The sequence below is a fragment of the Hyperoodon ampullatus genome, assembly GCF_949752795.1.
Source record: "Hyperoodon ampullatus genome assembly, chromosome: 14".
Taxonomy (NCBI): domain Eukaryota; kingdom Metazoa; phylum Chordata; class Mammalia; order Artiodactyla; family Ziphiidae; genus Hyperoodon; species Hyperoodon ampullatus.
In genome coordinates this window covers 76,707,591-76,718,012 of record NC_136927.1, presented here as the reverse complement: position 1 = coordinate 76,718,012, position 10,422 = coordinate 76,707,591, and the positions used below count along the sequence as shown (strand labels likewise).

The 10,422-nt window shown below is 47.7% G+C and overlaps 1 long non-coding RNA gene across 2 annotated transcripts; it reads right to left on the bottom strand.

The window, feature by feature from the left end:
• Nucleotides 1-4,439: 4,439 nt before the first annotated feature.
• Nucleotides 4,440-8,308, bottom strand: LOC307063949. Of its 2 annotated transcripts, none has more exons than XR_013811260.1 (5): nt 8,235-8,308; nt 7,426-7,535; nt 5,934-5,998; nt 5,529-5,609; nt 4,440-4,684 (listed from the first exon to the last, which is right to left on the bottom strand). It is a non-coding gene; the product is annotated as an uncharacterized lncRNA (long non-coding RNA). The 2 variants fall into 2 exon arrangements; XR_013811261.1 differs by lacking the exon at nt 8,235-8,308 and adding an exon at nt 7,889-8,011.
• Nucleotides 8,309-10,422: the final 2,114 nt, after the last annotated feature.

The following is a 10,422-nucleotide window of genomic DNA, read 5'->3' as shown; positions in this document are numbered from 1 at the left end:
CTGGTAGGCATTTGGGGCCACTTCTGACCTCAGAGGTGTCTCACCAACAAGGAAGTCAAAAGCATTGAACTGGACTTCCCTGGTGGCCCAGTGGTTGAGAATCCGCCTGCCAATGCAGGAGACACAGGTTCGATCCCTGGTCGGGGAAGATCCCACCTGCCGCAGAGCAACTAAACCCATGTGCCACAACTGCTGAAGCCTGAGCGCCTAGAGCCGTGCTCCACAACAAGAGAAGCTACCACAATGAGAAGCCCATGCACCGCAATGAAGAGTAGCCCCCTCTTGCCAAAACTAGAGAAAGCCCACGGGCAGCAACGAAGAGCCAACGCAACCAAAACATAAATAAATAAAATAATTAATAAATAAATAAAAGCATTTGAACTTTTCAGAACCGGAAACTGGCTCCCTCCTGTATCCGTCAGACTGCATTTCAGTAAGAGGCTGCAATTAAGCCAAGGGTTACAAACTCAAGAGCCAGACTGACAGGGTTCGAGTCCTGGCTCTACTACTTACTAACTGTGTGACTTTAGACAAGTCATTTTATCTCTCTGAGACTGTCCCTTCAACTGTCAAATGAGGTTAACAATACAATCTGCCTCATATGGTTGTTGGAAGAATAATGTTTTATTACATTTGAAGAACTGTAATTAACACACAGTAATGGCTCAATAAATGTTAGCCATTGTTAATATTATTACTACAGGGGCTGGTATATTAAAAGAGGGAAATACACCATTGTGGGGAACTAGAAAGCACATGACCTGCCTAAAAACACATACATACATACATATTAATACATATATGCAGGGGGCTTCCCTGGTGGCGCAGTGGTTGAGAGTCCACCTGCCGATGCAGGGGACATGGGTTCGAGCCCCGGTCCGGGAAGATCCCACATGCCGCGGAGTGGCTGGGCCCGTGAGCCATGGCCGCTGAGCCTGCGCGTCCGGAGCCTGTGCTCCGCAATGGGAGAAGCCACAACAGTGAGAGGCCCGAGTACTGCAAAAAAAACCCAAACAAACATATATGCATAAAACGTTATTCAGCCACAGCTAATTATCAGGCAGGAAAATGGGTCTACTATAATCAGATCTTCCAATTTTCCATAAGAAGCCACAGTGACCTCCTTTCTATGCTCCAAACACAAAACCCAACAAGCAGGTTTTTGCCTCAAAGCCTTTGCACTGGAGCGTTCATTTCCCACTGATACTCACACCACTCACTCCCTGATCTCGTTCAGCTCTGTACTCAAATGTCCACCTTTACATTTCCATTTCTTTTCCGTTTCTATTCCTTTTCCTCACTTTAGTTTTCTCCATTGCACTTATTAAATAACATATTACACTATATTATTTTTTATTGTTTCTCTCTCCACTAGCAATGTCATGTCCCATGTAGGCAAGAATGTTTTTTTTCACTATTGTATCCTCAGCACCTAGAACAGAGCCTGATACAAGGTAGATACTCGATAAATATTTATGGAATGAATCATGTCAATGCATTTTCTTTAAGAAACATTTTGTGGACTCAATATGTCTTCAGGTTACCAGGTTGAGTGCTGGTTCAAGGACTCATTTAGTCAGTTTTGCCTCTTTGAGCACCTACTACGTGCAAGGAACAGCTTTAGAAACTGCAGGGGATACAAAGAACTGAAAACACTTCTTGTTCTGGTAAAAGGCAGTTAAGTTGGAGAGAGAAAAGGAGTCAAATAAGTCAGAGTTTGTGACCTGATTCTGTCTCATATAGAGACTGAATTTCCTCATCCGTGCAATAAGAGTGAGAATCATGCTAGTTCTCACCTCACAAGGCTGTTGTGATGAGTAACAAAGTGTGCCAGTCAAGGGCTTCCCGGGCGGCACAGTGGTTAAGAATCCGCCTGCCAATGCAGGGGACATGGGTTCGAGCCCTGGTCTGGGAAGATCCCACATGCTGCAGAGCAACTAAGCCCATGCACCACAACTACTGAGCCCGCGTGCCACAACTGCTGAAGCCCGTGTGCCTAGAGCCTGTGCTCCACAAGAGAAGCCACTGCAGTGAGAAGCCCACGCACTGCAAGTAAAGCCCACACGCAGCAACGAAAACGCAAGAAAAAAAAAAAGAATAAAATAAATTTTCAAAAAAGGTGTGCCAGTCAAGTACCTTAGCAGTCCTGCCACAAGGCAAGTCTCTGATTCACTTTTTTTTTTTAAGTATTTATTTATTTTGCCGGATCTTAGTTGCGGCACACTGGATCTTTGTTGCAGCATGCAGGATCTTTAGTTGCGGGATCGCAGCATGCAGCCTTCTTCGTTGCGGCGTGCGGACTCTTAGCTGCAGCATGCATGTGGGGTCTAGTTCCCTGACCAGGGATCAAACCCGGGCCCCCTGCATTGGGAGCACGGGAGTCTTACCCACTAGACCACCAGGGAAGTCCCAGATTCATTCTTTCATTTAATATTTATTGAATGGCCTACCACGTGCCAGGATCTGTGCCGCGTGCCATGGAGGGGCCACAAAGGAGGGACAGCTGCTATCTACACTATCTATCTATCTCTTGTGGTATCTACCATGGAGTCATGGTCTAATGTAGGGAGACAGATGACAAGTATATATGCTACATAGACATACACATATAATGTATGTATACCGTATATGCATAGGCACTATTTATTAGGCAGTGAAAAATAATACGAAGAAAAATATAAGGAAATAGAAAGTGATGGGGAAGATTGTTTTAGATAGGTTCCCAGAGAAGGTGACATTTAAGTAAACCAAGGGAACCATGCAAAGATCTGGCGGGGCTAGGCCTGGTCATTCATTCCAGGTTGGAGTGCACCTAAAGTGATGGAGGACAGTTAGAACTGTGTGACTGAAAGAGAAGGGGGGAGATGAGGTCAGAGGTTAAGGGAGAGGAAGATGGTCCAGGCCATTGAGTCCAGCTTTTACTGTGTGAGGTGGGGAGACACAGGAGGGTTGAGCAGGACAGTGCTGTGATCTCTGGTTTTCAAGGGCACTCTGGCTGCATATATGAGAATTAGATCTCAGGGAGCAAAGGTGGAAGTACAGACCAGTAATCAAAGCTTAGATGATGGTGGCTTGGATCTGGAAGATGGTAGCAATGGAGGTGGGAAAAGGGCTGAATGTCAGGTGTATTTTAAAGGTAAACCGGGAATTCCCTGGGGGTCCAGTGGCTTCTGGGGTCTGGGTTCAATCCTTGGTTGGAGAACTAAAATCCCGCATGCTGCATGGCACAGCCAAAAAAAAAAAAAAAAAAAAAGGTAAACCAACATGGGGAATGGAGCAAAATGTCGAGGATAACTATTTCTGGCCTGAGCACCTAGAGTGACAGTGTTGTTGACACCTGGAATAGAAATGGTTGTGGGAGCTGCAGCCTTGGTGGGAGGGGGTCAGTTCAGGTTTAGACATGTTAAGTTGAATGCATGAAGGGAAGGAAAGAATGGAAATGTTGCATCCACACATAGAACTTTGAAGGTCCTGTCAAGAAATCACTGTTAGTGATGCTCAAGGTGTCAAGGTCATTATAGAGTGCTTTCGATTATGGTGTTTTGCATTATTTATTGCTGGGTAAATTACCACCAAAACTCAGTGACTTGAGGGAATTCCCTGGCGGTCCGGGGCCCCAGGTTCAATTCCTGGTCAGGGAAGTAAGGTCCCACAAGGCGTGCAGCAGGGCCAAAAAAAAAAAAAACTTAGTGACTAGAAACACACTTAACCTCATTTTCTGTAGTTCAGGAGCCCAGGCAGTTTAGGTGCGTCCCATTTCAGGGCCTCTCACAGGTATCATGGTGTCAGCAAGGTTTCTAGTCACCAAATACCAGGGAAGGATCTGCCCCCGAACTCAGTGGTTGGCAGGACTCAGTTCCCTGCACCATATTGGCTGGAAGACAATCTCAATTCCTCACTAGCTTGTTTCACTAAAGTGAGCAAGCCAAGGAATAAGACAGGAAGGGAACTAGGCAAGAGGATGTCAACAAGTCTTTTATAATCCAATATCAGAAGTAATACCCCTCTTGGACTTCCCTGGTGCAGCAGTGGTTAAGACTCCGAGCTTCCACTGCAGGGGTATCAGGCCGTGGTGTGTGGCAAAAAGAAAAAAAAAAAATACCCCTCTAGCTAGTTTTCTATTCACCGGATGCACTAGGTCCACACACTCAAGGGACCTGGAGTCAACATCAGGAATCAGATTAGAAAGCACAAAGTCAAAAAAAAACACAATGGAATCCTATCTTCCTAAGATTAGCCAGATCAAGTATCTGGGGACAGAGTAGGGAAGTTAAAGTGAAACCAGATTAGCCCTATGTCACTAGTCTGTTTGGAACTTTCCATGTTTAAACATTAAAATTTCAAGTTTAATATTAAAAGCTCTCTCTGCCCCTAGAGCTTTTTACCTCAAGCATCATTTGGTTCAAGGTCTCTATCTCCAATGACCAAATACAACAGTATTTTGATTCAAAGGATTTTATTTTCTTTCTCCAGATAGGAAGGGTACAAAGTTAGAAATTTTTACCTCAGTTTAATATAATACTTGATTCTTCAAAACAGCCAGAGGCTTTTCAGCTCTGGACACTCAGGTTACACAGCAACCTTATGAGACTGATTCAACTGGAACCTTCATGCTTTCTCGGTAAAGAACAGGGTCATCTTTTTCCAAGAGACCTTGCATTCCAACTCCACAGTTGAGAAACTCCTTAAAAGAAAAAAGATACATCACCATCAGGACTTCATTCTGATGTAAACTGATATAAACAGCTATGTGTTTGGGATGTGGGAGTATCTAGTCTTCAGGAACTAGGTGGATGTAGAGTCAAGTACCAGACCAAGGAGAGACTTCCAACCTCTTGAGTCTGGCACCTCACTGAAGTCTGTGTCAAAATGTTCATCATCGATCTACAGCTTTTCTAGGTACAGTAAATAGAGGTAAGGGAGACAAACCCAGGACCACACCAAAAGTTACGTTGATTCTAGAGGGACTTAACACAAATGAAGCTCATGCAAAAGTTACTTTAGGGACAAATGGGGGCATCTGAAATATAAAGTGGACAAGCAGACATTAGGGATACAAAGTGTTATTTGTTTAAAAAGAAAGGAGGCAGGAGATAGAGATCGCCTGTCTCCTTGGCTTGTTCACTGTGATGCAGCAAGCCATTGTGTTCCTTACCCACGGGGTAAGGAACTGAGGTTGGCCTCCAGCTAACAGTGTGAAGAATTCAACCTTTCAAAAAAAAATTACAACCAATTTCAATCTCAACTCAAAAGATGGCTTGGAGCTCCTCATCCTGTATTATCTGCCAAGGCAGAATTAACTTTTCATTTAATTTTCCCCCCTTTCTTAGGGAAAGACCTGGTAGTACCAATAGGTCAACAGTCCTGCCAAGGACACAATTTTCCCCTCCTGTTTTACCCAACTTGGAAATGGGTACTCAGGTTACTCCCAAGTGGGCAAACCCCACACCTCTCTATCCTGAGCACATTTAGTAATCATTTTACTAAGGAGGGGTTAACACCTAGGTAACAATTTGCAGAAACCTCACCTGTTACAGGACAGACTGAACCAAGCTGAGATCAGGCTGCAATCAACCTACTTACGCCCCGACGCACAAAGGGCTCCGGTCCTGTAGGAAGTTAACAGATGAAGCCAAGATAAATGACTTGAGTGATGGAAGAGGGAAAAAAACCCATAGGACAAGCCCAATTCCCACTAAAAAAAACCCCACAGAGAGTAGTCTGTTGGTGATTAACCAGAAAACAGATAAACAGAAGTTATCTTTGTGGCCAATGCATCAGACAAAACTGGCTAATAGTTCAGTTAGATCAACAGGGTCGATCTGACGGGGAAAAAAGTTAAGTCATCAGCTGCAATGGCCATGAGTCACAGGAAGTAGAAAGCAATGGGGATAACCTCTTTAAAAGAAAAGCAGTTAATGGACGTGACTTACCAATTCTCTCCCAGTCCTGGATCCATCATGGTCCATTCAAAGTCTGCTTTCTGCCAACAGTGAACCTGAGATGAAAACGGAAACATGACCGCCAGTCAGCTAGACACCCAAAGGAGTGCGGGACAGAGGAGATGCTCAAGCTGGCATATCAGACAGAAACTGGCTTAGAGAAGTTAGATCAACATGGTCGATCTGTCGGGGAAAAAAGTTCAGTCATCACTTATGCCAACAGGAAGCTTTTGGGCTCTACGGAAAGAACCCTGGGGCCTTCCCTGGTGGTGCAGTAGTTAAGAATCCGCCTGCCAATGCAGGGGACATGGGTTCGAGCCCTGGTTCGGGAAGATCCCACATGCCGCGGAGCAACTAAGCCCATGTGCCACAACTACCGAGCCTGTGCTCTAGAGCCCACGAGCCACAACTACTAAAGCCCACACGCCTAGAGCCTGAGCACCGCAACGAAGAGCAGCCCCCGCTAGCCCCAACTAGAGAAAGCCTGTGCGCAGCAATGAACACCCAATGAAAGGAGGAAAGGAGGAAAGGAGGGAAGGAGGGAGGGAGGGAGGGAGAAAAAAAGAAAGAACCCTGAACTAGGAATAAGATTTGGTTCGTCTGTTTCTCTACCTTCGACTTCATGCAGTTATTTCAGCACTTCTGTGTCCTGTTCTCGGCAGTAAGATAGTAGCTAAGACAAACACTTCTGCCTTCTGTGCTTACATTTGATAGAGGCCAGCGTGGCTGGCAAGAATTGTGGGGAAATGGCTGGCTTTTACTTAGGTGACTGCAGGGTTTTGACTATGTGTTAGGATGTTACACTTTAATGCAAGATGTCATCACTTAAAACGCGACTTAATACTCTGGGACAGCAAGGTTTAAGGAACACTTCGTCCAAGAAGTCCCACCCTTAAAGTGGCATTTCTGGACTCCGTTGAGTTAGGGAGTTGGGAATTAAAGCAAACAGGCCAACAGAAACACATTTGGCTTTCCTTAAAAATATCATCACACCTAAATAGGAAGGAAATCTAAAAAGAGGGGATATATGTATTCATGTAACTGATTCACTTTGCTGTACAGCAGAAACTAACACAACACTGTAAAGCAACTCTACACCAATAAAAATTTTTAAAAAATGTCATCACATTATCCATCCACTTGGAAGCTTAAGTATAAAAGAAAGCTGTTTATTAAGAAACAAGTGAAGGAATGGCATCTGAAAATGTGCCTTAAGGAGCATTACAAAGACATTTAAAAATTAACACCTATTCACTTTCAAGAGATAATTCACTTATTCCACTTTGTAATAAGTCTAATAGGTATGTTTCTGTGAATTATAATAAAACCAAGCACCCAGAACACCTCAAAGAAAACCTAGTAACTAAAATATGCTAATTGGCTGCCCTTAATCATCTTTTCTTTCCCTCCAAGCTCGCCTAGCAAACTAAGAGGTTGCTCAGAGCACGCGTTTCCTACAATAGGCCAAAAGACAAATGCTTACTCCAGAGGTCAGGAGATTGAAGGTTGTTCATGTCTACACGTGGTTTCCTTGAAGGCCCAGCAGGGACCCCTTCCTCCAAGGTCCATTCTGTACGCTGTGATCGCGCAAACCTGCGAACCAACAAAGAAAGGTCATCAAGCGCCATCTTCCCACAGTCGGAAGAGAACATGGCAGCGCCTTTTGAGGCCGGTGTCTCAGAACTAACTGGCAAGTATTCAAAGACATCAGCATTGTCGATCTGATGGGGAAAAAAGTGAAGTCATCATTTACACCAGCCGAGGACTCCTCAGGCCCGAGCACAAGGCGCGGGCTTTTCCAGCTCTAACTGATCTCCCTAAAGGCGCTGAGGCCTATTTAGAATCAGAGCAGAGACAGCCACGAGGAGAGGGGGCCACCGGTAGGGGCGACCGCACAAAAAAGGGAACAAGAGGCACAGAGATCTCGAAATGAGGTTTCCACTCACCACATACAGTAGTAAACCCTGGTTGCCGGGATGGGACGACACGGGAGGAGAAACAGAGGAGCTAAGCTGAAGAAGAGACAGCGCCGAAGACGCAAAAGAACAAGCAGCCCCAAAGCCACCCTTATATAACCAGAGGGGACTCACGCCTGCGCACTGGACCCGAGGCGCTTCCTTCCCCCCTCCCCGACCCGCGCCGCGCGAGGCCCTCTGGGAAATGTAGTCGCCGCGCCGCCTAGGCGGAGGAGGCCTAATGGTTGTCAAGGCCACAGTAGCCCCGCCCCTTCCCGGTACACACGAGGCCACCCGGGCTCGTCGGCCTCGCCGCCATGTCGCGCTTTACACGCACCAAGCTGTCCGCCTGGTCCCCGCTCCTTTGGGGACGGCTGAGGCCTGCAACGGCTTCGGGTGCCGTTAAGCCGCCCCCCGCATTCCCCTCCCCTCAGCGGCGCCGGCCCAAGCCCGCCTGCCCCGCCGCCGCCGCCGCGGGGAGCTGAGGCGACGCCCGCGGGTCCACCCGCCTCTGCCGGGCCTAAGGGCGGGGGCGCCGGCTGCGCCAGGGCCCGGCCCCCTCGCTCGCCGCCCCAGGCCCCCTCCTGCTCCCCTCCCTCCTCCTCCGGGCCGGCCCCTCGCCCCGCCCAGTGTCTGCGGGGAAAGGAAACCGAAAGTACGGTGCGCCGGGCGGGGCCGCTGACCTGCTTGGGCCCGAGTCCGAGCACCAGTCGGCGGCGGCGGCGGCAGAGAGAGGACGCGCCGGAGCCCGGTGAGCGACCCCCGCCCCGCGCCCCGGCCACGCATCTGCTCCCGCCCGCCGCGACCCCCGGCGGCCGCCCCTCCACTGCCACTTTTGCCCCGACGCCCGCCTCAGCGCCCCCGCCACCTCCTCAGCCCCCGCGCCCCCATCACCCGCTTCAGCACCCGTCACCGCCTCAGTACCCGTCACCTTCTCAGCGCCCCCATCACTCACCTGAGCCCCTGGCCCCTCTCCTCAGCGCCCCTCTTAGCCCCCTCAGCGCCTCCATCACCACCTCCGCCTCCAGCCTCATCACCTAGCTCGCCTCTGTCCCCCCATCTCCACCCTCATTTTCTGCCACAGCTCCCCCTTCGTCTTCCAGCGTCCTCACCTCCCATCATCACCTCATTCATCCCCATCCTCTACAACCACCCTCCGCACCTAGACTCCCCACTCCTACTTCCAGGCCCTCATCACTTTAGCAAACAGCCCCCAGCTGAGCTCCGCCCCACCCTCTCCTTGAGGCCCCCAAACCTCTTCCACCGTCCCCCACCTCCCCAGCGGCTCCCCGCTTCAGCTTTGCCCTGGCACCTTCTTCACGGCCGCACACAGCCCTGGCTCTCCCTTGGCCCTACAGTATCTCCATCAGGACCTGCTGGGCGCCTGGGTGCCAGGGACTCCTCCATCCTTTCTTATACTCTCTCAGGACCCTGGAGACTTCCCCCTGAAACCCAGCTCTAACCTCCTTCATCCCATCCTGGTAATTAATATTCCTCTCTAATTTAACCACTACAGCAGCTTGACCGTCACTGATTTTCTGCATCCTGCCCTTTTAGGCCTTGATTCCCAAAGAAACCCGCTCTATTCTGCTTTTGTGGTAGCATTTCCTGTTCCTCTCTGCTCCTCCCTTTCCTTGCCTTTCTTTTTTCTTTCTGTTTCTTTTATCCCAGAAAATTTGTGAGTTTCTGTTCAACAAGAGGAAGAAGGAATTTTCCTCTGAGCATTTTTTTCTAATTAAACAAACAAAAAACCCTCTAAATATTGAACCTGTGCCATGAGAGCTGGGTTTGATAAGATGAGGGATGAGATTCACCAAAAATATTCCCAGCAGGAAGGAAAGGGACTCCTTTCCTTCCTGCTGACTCCTTTCTCTGATGAGGGTAAAAGCTACTCCTCATGTAATGCCAGATCTATTCACAGTTTCCAACTATGAATGTTTTAAAACGCAGTGAAAGGGACAGTCGAAAAAGTCCCTTTGCTGAGGACTCTCAGCCACTCTTTCCCTAGCCCCTTACATCCTGTAGATGCTAAGCCACCTGGTTATTGAAACATGTAGTTTCTTTCTCTTGATTCAGTAGAGCGGAGGGCTTAATCAGTTTGGCTGTGTTCCAAGGAGTAGTATAGGGATAACTGCTCACTAATTATTTATGTACTATAGAGTACTGTAAGCTATAGAGTATTATATAGTATAAATGCTGGATGGAATGGTAAATACATGGTTTGGGGGTTAATAAAAATGTACTTCTTCCTGTCCTGGCAACAATATTTGTTTGCTTTATAGGAGAGGAAAATGAAACCTAGCAACTGATTAAGTATCTTGGCTAAAGGCATAAACCAAACAGGAGTTTTGAATGGGAATTGATGACACTCCCTTAACCCCAAGAAAGTACAAGGATAAAGGGAAGGGGGAATTTGATCCTTTGAAATTTGATCCTAAATTGTGAATTTAGTGTTTTGTATTGAGCATTCGCAGAGTTGAACACTTGTGCACATGATTAAAATCTATGTTTGACTCTTAATTTAC